The sequence below is a fragment of the Gallus gallus genome, chromosome 4 (genome assembly GCF_016699485.2).
Source record: "Gallus gallus isolate bGalGal1 chromosome 4, bGalGal1.mat.broiler.GRCg7b, whole genome shotgun sequence".
Lineage (NCBI taxonomy): Eukaryota > Metazoa > Chordata > Aves > Galliformes > Phasianidae > Gallus > Gallus gallus.
The window spans coordinates 66,548,935-66,564,830 of record NC_052535.1 but is presented as its reverse complement, the minus strand read 5'-3'; the positions used below and the strand labels follow the sequence as shown (position 1 = coordinate 66,564,830).

General features: G+C 36.7%; 1 long non-coding RNA gene across 2 annotated transcripts in view; it reads right to left on the bottom strand.

Annotated features, from left to right (window-relative positions):
- The window catches only part of LOC124417971, a 48,235-nt gene that overhangs the window by 15,361 nt on the left and 16,978 nt on the right, over nt 1-15,896 (bottom strand). Inside the window, exon 4 of one of the 2 annotated variants that reach the window (XR_006939286.1) lies at nt 146-220. The exons of the other annotated variant lie outside the window; for it this stretch is intronic. This is a non-coding gene — a long non-coding RNA (uncharacterized LOC124417971). The remainder of the gene's footprint in view (nt 1-145; nt 221-15,896) is intronic. 2 annotated transcript variants of the gene reach the window in all.

The window sequence follows — 15,896 nt, the reverse complement described above, 5'->3', positions numbered from 1 at the left end:
AAACAGGCAATACTGCAATCTGACTATATATCCTTGAGTTGGTATGTCATAAATCAAGACCACAGTCAAATAAATGTTTAATTATGTGTTCACAAACTGTCGTCTAAAAAGGAACATACCTACCAAGTACATTCCAAGTACATACCAACTGCATTTTTTTTCTTTTTTGTCTGGAGAACGTGTTTCTTCTTAACCAACTGTTGGCCACAATGATCTTCCTCTTGCAAATGATAAAAAAAAAAAAAAAAAAACTTAGGATCAGGACAGTCGTAGCTAGGAAGATCCTACATTTCCACTGATTCGTTTGTTTCTGGCAGCTTGGAGAAAGGGTTCCATAGCTTTCAGGAATAGCCTTCATTCATAATCTGAATGAGTGCATTACTGGCTTTGTTTATCTTTTGTTGAATTTATTGGGATCAGAGAATGCATTTGTGAATACTGTCCAAGACTAAAGAAAGCTGTACATCAAGATACAGGCAGCATGCCCATTCTCACACACCTAGCAGGAAAAAAAGCAAACAGTGTTTCTTTTATCTATTGCCACAAGAGGAGTCACAGGAAAGAATGCCTTCCAGCATTACCGAAAGCAAAAACCCAAAGGGATTTTGTGCACCAAAGGTACCATGGCATCCGCTTAAAAAATAATAATAATAATAAAATAAAATAAAATAAATAAAAAAAAACTTTGTGAATAGTTGACTTAATTCTAGCTTACCACAAAAGAATCACATTTACACCCAAACAAGATGACCTGTGAACAGAAAAACTTCATGGACAAGACTACTTTAAAGTTTTCATAGAATAACTAGGAATGAATTTGAGAGATTAAATTCGGGTCTTGTGTTAGCCTTGTGTTCCCAGTGTAGGGCGGGGAGAAGGATAAGGGTTAGATCAAAGCAAAGCACAAGATTTCCAACTGTCATCAAGGACACCGAAATTTTTTCATCTTGTATAACTGTAATTAGTACTTTTTTTCTTTTTCATAGCTGTCTTAGCATATAATAAATGAGACACCATGCCTGTTCTCCACCAGGTCAGTGTTTGTTGGCCTTGTTAACTTGCTGGCTTCCATCTGCTTTGTGTTTTTTACTGCTGAGAGCCAGACAATGACCACCCTTGCCTCAGTATGGGACATGGAGAAAAGGGAGCGAATGTGGGCATTATGCGTAATGGTGCTATGCGGCAGATGAAGGGTGAGGAAAACTCTTGAAAATATCTGATAAGATTATAAGATATACTGAGTGAGGAGGCTCTGCTTTTGCTTTAGAATATTGAACCTTAGGCATTAGCTGTGTAGATAGATATAACAGCTTATCAGAAAAATGTGGGCTGTGATCTCCAGTGCAACAAACATCCATAGTCTGTTAGTTCCCAGACAGCTTCATGTGCTTAATATATTGTAAGATCTGGTGCATGAACAGGTTGATGGATCAGTATAGGATAGTTTAAATGTCCATACAAGATTCTCCTAAAAGAGAATCTCCAAAGGAAAAGAGTGCTTCTTAAAGCAATCCAAGATTTGAACTTCACACTTGTCCTTATCATTGTCATATCAGAGACCAGATGAGAGCATCCAAAAATGTATTACATCTCCAGGGCTATGAACTAAGACAAGTCAAAAGTAGATTTTTAATTTGAATGTATTGAGACCTTAATATTGTTTGATACATGGCAAGTATAATATGTGGGGGCTTCTTTCAGCAGAATGGGAGAGGACTGCATATTTTTTCTTAAACAAAAATATTCTTTTATTTAGAGCAAAGAAACTTTTTCCCCCCTTTTAATGTCTTTGTAATAAGGTGATCATATTCAAGCAGGCTAATAAGTACATTGGGTCAATAGGACTGCTTATGCTCCCCATATACAAAACATGTTTAGGCACGATGAAAGTTCATGATGGTACTTATTTAAATATCTACGTTAAGTAAAGAGGGAGATATCTTTCCTTATTTTAGAGGTTCCCAGACACTATTAATGCTACTACATTACATGTAAGGAAAAACAAAGCTAATAAATGCATGAAAAAGCCAAGAAAAATAAATGCACTGAGACAGCTTCTAGATCAGTGCAATAGTTGGGCTTAGAGTAATTGGAGGCAGAGAAGGAGTTAAGTGATCTAAATCCACGACGATGAGACAGAGAAGAATGGGCTGTCAGGAGATTACTGGCAAGGAAATAAATATGAATCTTAGAGGCCATATTTATTAGTCTTACACAAGTTTCATGCTCCAGACATAATCCTGGCAGAAGTGAATATTCAAATACATTCAAAGTGTACATGGTTTACAAGATATTTACCTGATCCTTGGGGTTGCATAGAGGAAGGCAAAATGGATAGGTGCAAAGATCAGTTATAGATGCAAGAAAAAGTGTAGCCACATTTTAATGCTTGAATGTTTTAATTAGGCACCTGTGATGCAGACATAGCATGCTTTCTGTTAGGTAAAAATTCTGGGTTTTGTGCCTACACATCATCAGTAACAACATTGATCCAGTAAGTATCCACACTTTAACCTGTAAGGAAAAGATTTAAGTACAAACATTCCTTTATTCCACATACTAGCACCTCAGATGAGCTCTCCAGAGAAGGGACTGCATGAACAATAATATGCATTGTACGCTGGAGATACAGTCAGTAGAAGTTCTGCTTAGACAGTTTCTCTAAAGGTGAAAGCACACTGAAGATTCTCTGCATTAAAGACCACTTCTGCCTTGCACACATCTCATGTAAATAAGATCATCTAGAAAGCATTTGCTAATCATGTCCACAAGATAAATCTAAGGTGGCACCATGGAAAAAACTTACCAGTTGGTGAAGAAATCATTTAGGTCATCACATTAGCTCTCCCTGCGTATTTGTTCTTGTAGATTAAACTGAGTGAGTAGCTTAAATTCTATTTACTTAATGGAAGGAGTTATTACATTTGTACATTGGAAATGTGGTAGAAAGAAGAGGATGAGCTGACTTGCTTCTGTCAACTCTATATTTATTAATTATGTTTAGAAAGCTTTGTATATTCACCAGAGATGCTATTAAGAAATTAGGAAATGAAAGAAATTGAGCCCTCTTCTAAAGGACTCCAGAACAGACAAATTCTATGCCTACAGTGCTATGTATACATTAAATAAGGAAGAAAACAGATGTCCAGAGAATTTGCTTTCCTATAGCCAAACCATTCAGCTTGTGTTTAAGAAGAGTGGCAAATAGTGGAAGTAATTAATAGAAACAGATGTCACTGGGGCTACTTAAGTAAGGAAAACTAATGTGAATAAGTACTTGAGGGGATTATAACATTTAATAATGGATACTTACAGGGAACTTTATGTGTTCCAGGAACTGCGTTTACAGTAATTAATCCTTAAGACACCCCAGGGAGACAACTGGGTAAGAAATAGTTTTCTGGTCAGTTTACAGAAAGCATAATAGGAGTGGAAACAGGCTATGGGTGTAACATGCCCGAACCAAAACTGCAATTGCAATCAGCAGTAGGGCCAGGACTCCTGAAGTTCTGGATTTCTGATCTGCATCCACATCACTGAAATTGGCATAGCTTAGAGTTATGTAGGAGATAAGCACAAAACAGCTCTTTTCTTCAGGAGTTCTGTAGCCCAGTGAGGTGGATCTCACAGTCTAAAATTCCATAAAACTATATCTAAAAAGATACATATATATATTTAACAGTTCTGCTCTGCTTGATTTTCAGCACTATTATTGAAATGTAGCTTGATTTAACAAAGTAAAAAGAGTAACAAACTGTTTTGTTTTCAGAAATAGTGGGAAGAAAATAATATTTCCTTATGTTTTGAGTGTGAGACAAGAGTTGACATGAGATGAAACTACCTCATTTTCCTTTTTAAAATTATTTATAAAAGTATCAGTGGTTCATTTGAGCAACAGAAGATGGAAAACAAAATGGAGGGAACATAAAAAAGAGCATAACATAATCAGAAAGAGAAGAAAAAGAAATTGCTTTATAATTTAACATTCCTGTATCACATATATTCTACATCCTTCCCTTTTCATCCCAGCAGACTCACATAAGACTCATTCATCTACCTTATCAAGGTTATTGTCTTCACACAATAAGTTTATGTGTTCCACTTTAAAAGGATTTTATTATACACCCCAATTATAGACTATTATTTTTATTGCTAGCATTGCGTAGGAGTAATAGACCAAAATGCCATTATACAGACAGCAACAAAAATCACTGCTCCTGGAAACAACGTACACGTTCTTTTTAATGGGATATGTAAAATTTTATAATGAAAACCACTCTGAACAGCAGTGATTTTTGCAGTTGAAAGTACTATACATGCCATCATTAAAAAACAAATTTTTTGTTCTAATCCTAAAACAGCAGGAAAAACAACAGGACCTTTAAAGCAAGATTAGTAAAGAATTAATACAGATATAGTTCATTTTAAATCAGTGATAACGAGTAACATTTTTTTGTAAACTTGACAGGTTGTTTTTAATTCTAATTAATTTATAGTGAATTTTTAGAGGAAGAGGAAGAAGAAAAAAAAGGGGGGGGAGGGAGGGGGTAAATGGGAAATAACCCCGTGGAAGAAGGGATGAAACATCATCCTGCTTACTATAAGTGTCCAAGCATCCTCAGAAGGGAGGAAATAGCTTCACTGCCATGCTTAAGAAAGCAAGGAAGCAAAGTCTACTGAGAGCAAAGAGAGAAACAGGGACACTCTTTTTAACAAAGAGAAAAAGGTCTTATAAATGAAAAGCTGCTAAAAAGAATAAAAAAGCGTCATGAGAAAAAATAGTCACCTCCCAGCACCCATGCCATCTGAGATGCTGGAACAGTAATAGAGGGAGCTTTAGCTTATCTTTAATAAAAGAATAAAGATGACATATAGAAGAGGAACACCTCAGAGCAAGTTGTATACATGACAGCTGAGCTGTCTGTCGTGTCCCCAGACTGTGTTATTTGGAGCAACTAAGGATAATCCTTGCAGCGACAGGACTGAGGCAGAAATTCTTTATTTTTTTCCCCCACTTGTATGGTTTCTATGCTCTTAACTTTGTAACTCAAGGAATTTATATCATTTTCAGCCTGAACTGAGCCTGGTGATGAGCACTCTCAGGTGCCCAGATGTTACAGAGGAGGTGCCCAGGGATAGTCATTAGGAAATTACCCAAGGCACATTCTTCTCTACCTTTATTCCTACAGTGATGGCCATACAAACAACTGTCTCTAGATTTCTTTCATCTCCAAGAAAAATGAAATTCCTAAATAATTTGCTTAGGGCTGATGGTAGCTGGAGAAACTCTGATTCTCCACTCATTTAAAACATAAGTAAAAATAATCCCAGCAAGAGTGGGCCTGGGGAGGGCTTTTTGTCCAACTGCACAACATTCAGGTCCAGCATTTCACATTCATTGCCGTGTGTTCCTGCAGCACTTCAGTGACGTACAATTCTTACTGTGCAGGTGACAGGTATCCTTAGTGGTATTCCTGCACAGTGGGCAATAAATCTCCACTCAGAGTATAAGGCCGGGTCATGCTGTATGACAACTTTACTTATTTTCATCACTGTAAGGCAGCCTGACAATTATACAGAAAGTGTGTTGCCATGACAACACAGGGAAACTGCCGCATCTAAAAAAAATTAAGACCACAGAATTACTTAACATTTTATTCCCCAATGCTTTGGTATTCCGAGTTTAAACCTGAACAACAACAACAACAACAAAAATTATAACGAATGTTATCTAGTTCATAAACAGTGCTTCCTACACCTTTTAAAAGTAATTGCTTCTTTTCAAAGCATTTTACATTTGCATTTTGGTGGCATTACTGAGCACAGAGCTTAATGAATAAAAGATTCCTCTACCCTCTGTCCAGATTTTTTTTTTTTTTGCAGCAAATACCACTTGATTATTAGTCAAGTCAAATTCAGTAATTATCTCAGCACAGTGAATGCATACATCCCCTCACACACCTCCTACACAAATGACTGCAAACTGCTCTAGCAGTTCCTGCATCCTCGTAAAGCTTTGAAACAGTACAAAAGGATAGCTGAGAACTTATTTTTCATAGGATGGGAAGAGCTAAGCTTCTGGAATGTGAGAAGGGATGGAAAGGTATGAGAGGGACACAACCACCCAGTTCCCACCAACTCCAGTTAGAAAACATTGCTACTAGCTAAGCTGCAACACTTTCTGGCTTTGCAGATAATTCAAAATTGAGGCTCAGCTGTTCAAAGATGACTGTCATCTGGGTCTGACCAGCTGCACTGGTTATGAGTATTCCATATCACATGATTTATGCCTTTAATCCTTTTAGTGACATACATGGTGAACTGGAAGACAATGGAGAATGAGCTGCCTTCCATGTCAGCTTGCTACTGCTGATCACATCACAGATCTGGGCTTTGTAATTTTTTAGTATAAGCCATTGCTGGCATACCTCTGCTATAAATAATGACAATATAAGAAAGTACGCATATGTTATTTGTGGAATTCTTTTTTTGTTTGTTTGTTTGTTTTAATTTTTACTTGCACTATATCCCGGACTATTTATTAACAGAAGCATAAGGTAAAAATATTTAGTATCTCACAAACATGGTCAAAACATGTAAAGGTAAAGGCTGTTTAGTGGCCTAAGAACATGCATTAAATCCCTCTTTAAATAGAAATATTTACAAGCAAAGATAAAACAGGCACAGTTTAGTGACATCTTTCTCATGAACAGAGTAGGCAGTCAGTAGGCAGTAGCTCAGTTTGAGCCCTTTTCAACAAAAATGGAACCACATGACACAGTCACAAAACGTTGAAGTACATTAATGCAAAAGAAATCCTCTAACATAAATACTCTTGGGCTCAAAATTGTTTCTTACTGTTCAACATTTAGTGTTATTATTAACAAGCTTCTTTAAAGTCTGCTTTTGTAAAATAACCCATCCATCCATCTACATAGTAAAAAAAAAAAAAAAAAAAAAAAATCCACTGACTTCTGAAGATCAGAGTTTGAAAAACAAGTCTTGCTGTTCAGTTTGTCTGATCCACATTCCACACTAATTAGCCTATATCTTTCAATTAAAAGGAAATCTTGATTCCATAACAAGAAGCATAATTGTGTTACCTCTATTCAATTTCTGGAGTAGGTGATAAAACTTCATCTCAAATTTATATCTTAGTCAACACCACAAACCTGTATGTTTAACAGATAGAAACAGGAACTATAAAAATGTACGAAGTGTACAAATGCACAGTGAACTTTCAGAAGAGAAGATAACCACCATAGCCTGTTCAGAATTATCTGGTGCCTCAGCAGGTACAATAAATATGCAATATAAGAATTCTAAATAAAGTTTGAGACCAATACAAGAAACACATCAGTAAACATTCAGAAATAAGATCATCAAGAGAATGCTGATTCTTTATCACAAACAATAACATTGTTGAACAAGAAGGAGCATACCAAGCACAGCAAAAAGCAGAAGTGGAAGCGGAAAGAGAGGTAACAGAAGGAGAGGCTTGATGTTGTCAGGTACTCTACTAACATGTCATCTGAAACAAGCTGAGACCTGTGTAAACAAGTGTCAGACTGGAGGTGGAAAAGATATCTAGCTATCAGGAAGCCAACTGCCTGTAATAAGATTACTACAAAGAAAAGATGACCACTTGATACCACTGGGGAAAAAAAAAATAACATCCAGTTGGTCATGCCAATTAAGCTACCAGAATTATTGAGTGGAAAAAGCAGCAAGAGAAGAATTCTGAAGGAAAGATCCAGGAAGAAATATTTCTGTTCATAGGTCAGGATCCCATTCACACACTGACATCATTTCCCATTATACCCAGCTGCAGATAAAACTGCATCTCTCTAGTGTGAGAAGCCAAGTTCAGTTCCCTGCATTGCCACACGCTTCTGGAGTAACCTTTTTTGTAAGACACTTCTTTTTGCAAATCCACTCCTTCCAGGAAGATGATTGTTTAGAGAACCATGAAGTGGATTCCCATTGATCTCCGCTAGTGATGAACAAGCCTGTGCAATACATGTGTGTTCATGCACTCACAATGAAAGCATTCCTATCTATGAAATGCAGATTATGATCACTATCCTATAAAGCTAGGAACAGAATAATATAATGGCAGAGAGCTAGTAAAATATTAGGTGAAATATATCCTCCTTATTTCCAATGTGCAAGCTCTCTGGTTTAAACTCTCACGGATACAGGCTGAAAAGAATGTACAGCAATCCCAACAGAAAACATATGGCTGAATTCAAATTTGGTGTAAACAAAAATACTCCAAGTATCACGAAATTTCACAAAATTTTCCTCCTTTGTATTTCACACTTTTTCAATAGCTGCAAGCTATCAAAGCCAATGACAGCCTAAGTAATTTCTTAAGCCAAGCTATGCATTTTTAATGCCATTTTATCTTTTTTCCGTATGTCATTCCTTCTATTTCTGTTGCTTTTCTTCACCTGCAAACTGATTACATATCTTGTAGTTCACTCTCCAGTAAAACCCGATTCATCTGTTACCATGTAAGGACAGAATCCATGATGAAAATGTAGACAAGATAGTTCAGAGGAAGAGAAATTCAGTTTCCCCTACAGACATTTTTCCAAAACATTCCACATCTAGGAAAAAGCTCTCTAAATCCTGTGGAATTAGCATAATAAATAACACATTGCCTAAGGCCAAAATTGTACAAGGAGAAATACACTGTTGGACATGTTTTCTTCTGTGCAATTTTCCCTTGTGCACTTATTCTCTTTTAGAAATACTCTTGAGAGGGATAAGTTATACTTCATCACGTGTAAAGCAAGTACAGAATTATTTCACCCTTTTTAAGAGTGATTTTCCTCATGGGATTTTTATTATTATTATTATTATTATTGCATCCACATCTACTTTTCTGACTCTAAACCAAAATTTTCTCTATTGGCTGCATTATGTTCTTGAAATTCATGGATATGCTTATCTTTTCCATTGACAAATCATGAGATATTCTATCTCATTTGACATATTGTTATTTTAATACGTGTGATAGTCTTGTCAGACTCCCTTTTTTTTTTTTTTTTTTTTTAAGTTGATACTACTTTTGTTGAATACATGTGAATTACTTTGATCAGCTGAATCTATGGGAAAAGATAAACCTCTGAAGTGCAATCCTAAGGCATTTCATTTGCAGCAGTCTTGACAACCACTGATTTCCTATTTCACATGCAATATAAAAGAATAATAAGAAAATGCCTGGTGAAAAATAATTTCTCTAAGAATCATAATACTTCTCACTTGAAGCCTCTTTTATCCTTAGAGCGGCATTTTTCCCTACTATTCAATTCTACTTATAGAAGAAGTAGTTCAATACAAGAAATTCCTATGACCTTTTCCCCCACCCTTCCTTTTCATCACCAGCTTGCAAAACGGTTGAGCTAAATGTGTTTTCTTTCATTTTTGGCCAAGTGGCAGGGCCTGCCGCATCTTATCTGGGCTGCAGAGCTACTTCCTCTGACATACTCTGACGGTCCTATACCACAGAGAGGCCATGGGTTTGGGGCATACCATTCCACAACAGGGTGCAAGAAATACAGGTGTGGAGGAAGGAGAGAAAGGAGAGTTCAATGGGAGGCTCTTCATAAATAGCTCACAGTACATATATTTGTTTACTTGTTTCACCCCAAACTGCACAACAGGAATTTATCTTGCTGGTGTTTGTCCTGGGCTCTGCTGCTTCAAGTCTATTCCTCACATACTCCCTACTTTCCTTCCACCCTCAAAATTATTTCTGTATGACCCTTTCCTCCCTCCAACTTTATTGTATGTGCACATACAATAACAATATTTTGCAGGGAATCTCAATCTTTTTTCAATTTTATATTCATAATTAACTCACTTATTTTCATTTATTAATGAAATAATTTCTTGCTAAGTTTAAAGTTACTAGAAAAGGAAAACAACTCATCAGTGTGTGATGGCTTCCCACACAGTAGGAAATAAGACAGCAGGTCACCAAAACTCCCTAGAAGCATCCACAAATAACAGCAATGAACAGCAGCAGCATTTAGGATTTAGAAAAGTTTGGAGTTAGCATTCATTTGGGATTTTCTCTTTGCATTTTTCTAAATTTTCTAAGTCTCCCTCCCTCAAGAGAAGTTGGGAGGAAGAATAGAAAACATCGAAAATTATGTTATAATCATCCACAGAGGAAATCTTTGCACAGCTTCTGATAATGCACCTCTCACTTTTGCATCTAGCATAATCTTCCAAGGACCAGGAAAGCAGTTGCTTGCATTTGACTACCAAATACCTTTCATGATCATTACTATCCTGAAATCGGAAGCTCTGTGTTTCAAGGGTCTGATTTGGGAATTACAAAAAGTCAGAGCATACAGCCTGATGCAGTGCAAGTTTTCCCACATTGGAACAGCACAATTGTGCAGGTTTGGATCACCTTTCCTCCTGCCAGAGATCATCATCTCAAGACCCTTGCTTAGAGGCAGAAGGTTCTTTGTGTGCCTGCAGTTTTCACTGTGCACAAGCGCAAGAACCTTATCTTCACACTCCTGCATCATTTCACATATCCAAATTCTCCACTATTCAATCTCACCATTATGTTGAGGGGCACATTGCTTCCTGCTATCAATACATAGCAAGGTAAGGGGAAACATGGGAAAGTGAAAATAATCTATTCTACTTGTAGAGATGTTTCTGAATATGGCATGTCTCTAGGCACAGCAGTCAGATTACACATGCCTCATGTGTCTGTCTTCTTCAGTGACTGAATTTTACAAATTGATTTCAGGTAATGCTCACTCTCCTTTCTTAACATTATGTTCTCATTTCTACATTCTCTTAGAAAATAGGTCCCTACCTTACTCAAATCTGTGGCATCCACATTTCTCAAACTAAAAATAAGGTCAATCAAGGTCATCATTCCTAATGGAGACTATTCTAAAATTATGTAGCCCAGATGTTTTTTTCCTTTTTTTTTTTTTTTTTTTTTTTTTTGAAATCAAATGTAGGACAAGAGTAAAGAGTACTTGAATTAACACATTAATACAGAGAGACTAGGTAACGTTGGAATCAGAGTTAGAATCCAGTGCATAACAGCATACTGCTGCAGCTATATTCAGTGTGGAGTACAACTCAAGCCATCTAAATATGTTCTTATTTCTTCATTGGGTTGATTGGGTTGTTCCTGAAGATATACCTTGCATTTCCATACATAACACAAGCCATAAGGGAGGGATCACAGCCAGTATTGATAAGAAAACAAGACTTTGGATACTGAAATCCAAAATGACAATTTTATTAAGATCTGAGGCAGCTCATACTTACAGTTGCCAGTAATCTTTAATTTTACATGCCTGGAGCAGATAAATCATTAATTGTGTTAACGTATTTGAAAGAAACATAGTTACTCTATCAGTGTTGAGCTCGATATATGTAAGAAACAAGTTGCTTTGTTACATGTACCCATTCCTGTAGAAAATCAAGGACATAAGTTGTGATACTTTGTTCCCCAGACTTCTGGTAGTATCTGAAGAATTTACACACCAAATCCCTGCACTTTTGTTGATTTTCATAACAGCAGATATATTGCAGAAAATTTTAATGAAGCAAGAATCCTGAAACAAACCTACATTAAGATTATGAACTGTATATATGGCCATTTCAAATGCAAACATGCACGTAATCAAACTGCAACAATGACACCCATTAGTAAAAGCATTATTCAAGACTGCCATTTCTAAAAATCCCAGTTTCAAAACAATGTCACTTGCCACCTGTATTACAGTCTTTTAATAAGCTTAACTGATTCAGAGTCAGTGGTTTCTTCCAAATTTCTCTGTGCATCAAATGTGCAACTAAAACCTCCCTGCATCTCAGGATACGTTAAGTACTACCGGATCTTTATCATCAAGTATTAGTTGTGCAATGCCAAGTCTTCTAACAAACAACAATATGAAGCATATTTTTCTGTCATGGGGTTAAAAGATTACCTTGAGAATATTAATTCCAACTCCAGCAGAGCATTTTAACATGTGTAGTAATTCAAGTAACTGGCAGAAGAAATACATTTGACAGAAGAGTCAGTCCTGTTGTCAGTATTAAACTCTCTCCAGTTCCCACAATCTTTTCTTTAGACAGAGATCAAAATATTTTCTGTCAAAAGCTGAGAAGCATTTCTTTCTTTTAAAGTTCTCGCTCAAATATCAAAATCTATTCTCTAGAATCCATTCTCAATAAATTAAAATTAATATGGTTTAATTAAAATTATTTTCATAGATTGCACTTGAAATATCTCACAAACAGGCCGCCTTCTCAAATTTCAAATCTCAAATGAAAGTAAACAACTGAAACTACCCTTTCTCCTATTCTTGTTCATGTGATGCTCACAGACTACCTTCCTTGTAGTCTTTTGTTGAAGGTCCCTAAAATTTACCAAAGCCATTGTAAATAATTCAGTGCCTTCTTCATTTTAGGGCAAGTCATATAGAGGGCATGGAAATAGCCACTGGCCTGAAGCTATGTAGACCTAGCAGCAAAACCATCAGATGTGAAAACAGTTTACTACTTACTGCCTCAGAGAGCAACCAAGAAGGGACAGCATTTGTGTACCACACATTTCTAGGATAATGGTAGCATTTTCCTGCCAATTACAATTTGTCATCAGAGCAAAGTCCAATTACTTGTTCACCAAACAAATTTTATTGTTCCTAGATGGAAAGATTCAAAGGTTAACCCAACAGTAGAGCTTTATCAGCTCTCTGAAGTAACGTTTTTATTTTTCTCCTATACAGCAGTTTAGGAAATTCAACAGGGATTTCTGAAAGATGTTATGAGTTTATCTGAAAATATGAAATGTGTAAATATAAAGTCTTGGCAGTTCATATAATAACTAGTTCAAGTCAGCATTCTGTGTTTTCCTTGTGGAAGTCAATTCCTCACATGTATCTAATCAAGACATTATAGATGAAGAAACACAGAATTCATTTCCCACCCTGTTCTCATGGCAAAGTGGTACACAGAGGCTGGAACTGCATGATTGATGTTTGAACCTTCTCACTTCTAGGAGCTTCGTGAATACTGCATAACTAGAATAAAACTTCACGTCATATTTTGAAAATGTCACTGATAGTCTTTTTATGGCTTCAGAGTTCTATAGCCATTTACAGAGATCACTATTTCCATTTATTCTGCCAATTCTTTCAATAGTTTGACATAGTCAACTAATTAGGTTTCTGAAAGAATTAAAGCACAAATTGCCTTAGCTTAAGAGAAATATTCAACTTCTATTACACTTAGTTTCAAACTTTTCTTTCGGTTGCTTTTATATCATATAACTCACTATATCCCCCAAGACTCAAGTATATACAATTAGCTAAGACTCTTAAACATCTGTTTGTAAAAGAGGCTTCCATATTTCTACAGAATTTATCAAGCTCTGTAAGACAAGTAGTACATATGTCCTCAGACAAAAAAAAAAAAAAAAAAAAAACCTGCATACAATTTTAAGTCCAAACATCATTTCAGAATTTTCTTGAAGAGAATTTTCAAGAAAAAAAAAAAATGCATTAGAAAAAGATACTTAGGAACAAGATATTAAATCCTGCTACATACAGGAAGCTAGCTCTACATTTTCTGGACATTTTTTTCAGCCACTAGTATGTCAAGCACTTATTTTATTAAGAGCTTTATTTCATCTGAGTAGCAAGAAAATTCTCCCTCAATTTCTTTAAGCTTGCACATGACTGTGCAAAGTAAAAGAATCAATTTATTAGGGAGTTTTCCATCCGTAGAGACAAAGTGTCTCTCTATTTCAAACAAAAGCGCAAAGTTGCACTACAAGTATGAACCACATCTACACTAATGATACATTATCCTGCTTCTCTCCTAGTAAATCTAATACAGGCTTTCGTGCTCTAATAATTAATTCCTGGTACTAATGACTCTTTATGCAACTAGATCTAATCCTATTGAATTATATTTATTATATAGTTAATACTGAAACTATTCCTCATCAGGTAGCATTCAGTGCTGTGAACTGTATTATTTAATCTCCATTAGTCTACAAAAGACTTATTTGCCACAGATGAGCAAACAGAAACAAATTATGGATAAGGTTCATTTCATATATACAAACTTTTTAGTGAGGACTCACAAATAAGACACAAACAGAAAACATATATGAATATAATTACAGTCCTTGGCTACCATCTTTTGTAAAGTCAGGCAGAGAGGAGAAAATCTTAGCTTTGTTGAGGCCTGTTCCTTGCCACTCTTCTCAAAGCTGTCTTCTTATTGTGCTATTATTTGTCCCACTCATCTTCCTGATGAACACAGTAAAGAACACCACCCATTCAAAGTAGAAGTACTTCTCTCCTTCTGAAATATCTTCAACATCTATTTGGCTGCATTCATCCCAGGATCCCAGCCTTCTATAAACACTGCTTAACTAAGCACAGTGCTTTGTTAAGACAAGGAAGTAGAGACAAATTGATCAAATCTGTTCTACTAAGCCATTCTCTGTGTGAAAGCCCAAGAAGGATTTTCTTTGTTCTAGTCAGAAGACTACTGATGATTATTAGAGGTAATTGTAATAATTACAGTAGCTAATAATAACTAATTTAAAAAAAAAGAAAAAGAAAGAAAGAAAGAAAGAAAAAGGGAAAGGTGTCTCTGACAACTTGCTTGTTTTTCTTTTTGAGCAGGCTTGGATAACAAGAGCCACAATCCTGTGCTCAGTATCTCACAGAGCAGGAGTATTTCCCAGCTGCACTCAGAAGCCACAAGAACAACAACAGGTGCCTGAGCAGACAGAGGAAAAAGAGCTCTTTTCGAACCTCTGGTTTTCAACACGAATGGGGGATCATACATTACTGATGAGAAATCAAACTGCAGAAATCCTAACTGCTTTATCCCAAGTGCAGACACAAACTGGACAGAGAATGACCCGAGAACAGCCCTGAGGAGATAGATTGGAGGGTGTCAGTTGATGAAAGACTCAAATGAGCCAGCAATGTGTGCTTGCAGCCTAGAAGGCCAACTGTACCCTGGTTCACATCAAGAGAAGTGTGATGAGTAGGCCAAGGGATGTGAGCGGGTCCAGAGGAGGGACACAAAGTTAATCAGAGGGCTGGAGCACCTCCCCTAAGAGGATAGGCTGAGAGAGTTGGGTTTCTTCAGGTTGGAGAAGAGAGGGCTCTGGGGGGACCTTATAGCGGCCTTCCAGTTCCTGAAGGTGGCCTACAGGAAGGCTGGGGAAGAACTTTTTAGAGGGGCATGTACCAACAGAATGAGGGAAAATGGCTTTTAACTGGAAGAGAGTAGATTTAGACTAGATATCTGAAAGAAATTCTTTACTGTGAGGGTGGTGAGACACTGCCCAGAGAGGTTGCTGGTGCCCTCACTGTGGAAGTGTTCAAGACCAGGCTGGATGGGGCTTTGAGCAACTGGTCCAGTGGGAGGTGTCCCTGCCTATAGCAGAGGGATTGGAACTAGATGATTTTAAAGGTCCCTTTCAGTCCAAACAACTCTATGATTCTATGAAATCCAAACCTCGAAGCAAATTGCTAAGATGTATTCCAACCCTGAAGCTACTCTTTGATTGCACCCTAATATTAATTTCTTCCTCTTTCTTCACCTTCTTTAAGTTTTCCTTTCTTCTTTGCTCACTGGCACTGCACCCAGTTCAACCTTTCTGGTAACTTTTTGCTCTATTTGTGAAAGACACTTCAATTTTATGTTGGTACAGCTAGGAGCAACCAACCATGGGAGCTACAGAAGTATTTGAGGAGCACAGTTTTCTGGAGCTACTTGGCACCTCAGAATTTGTATGCACAGTGTTTTCCTCTTACAGCTTTCTGACGTGGAAGCAGTTACTACTGGGAAAAATATATATGTATATATAGATG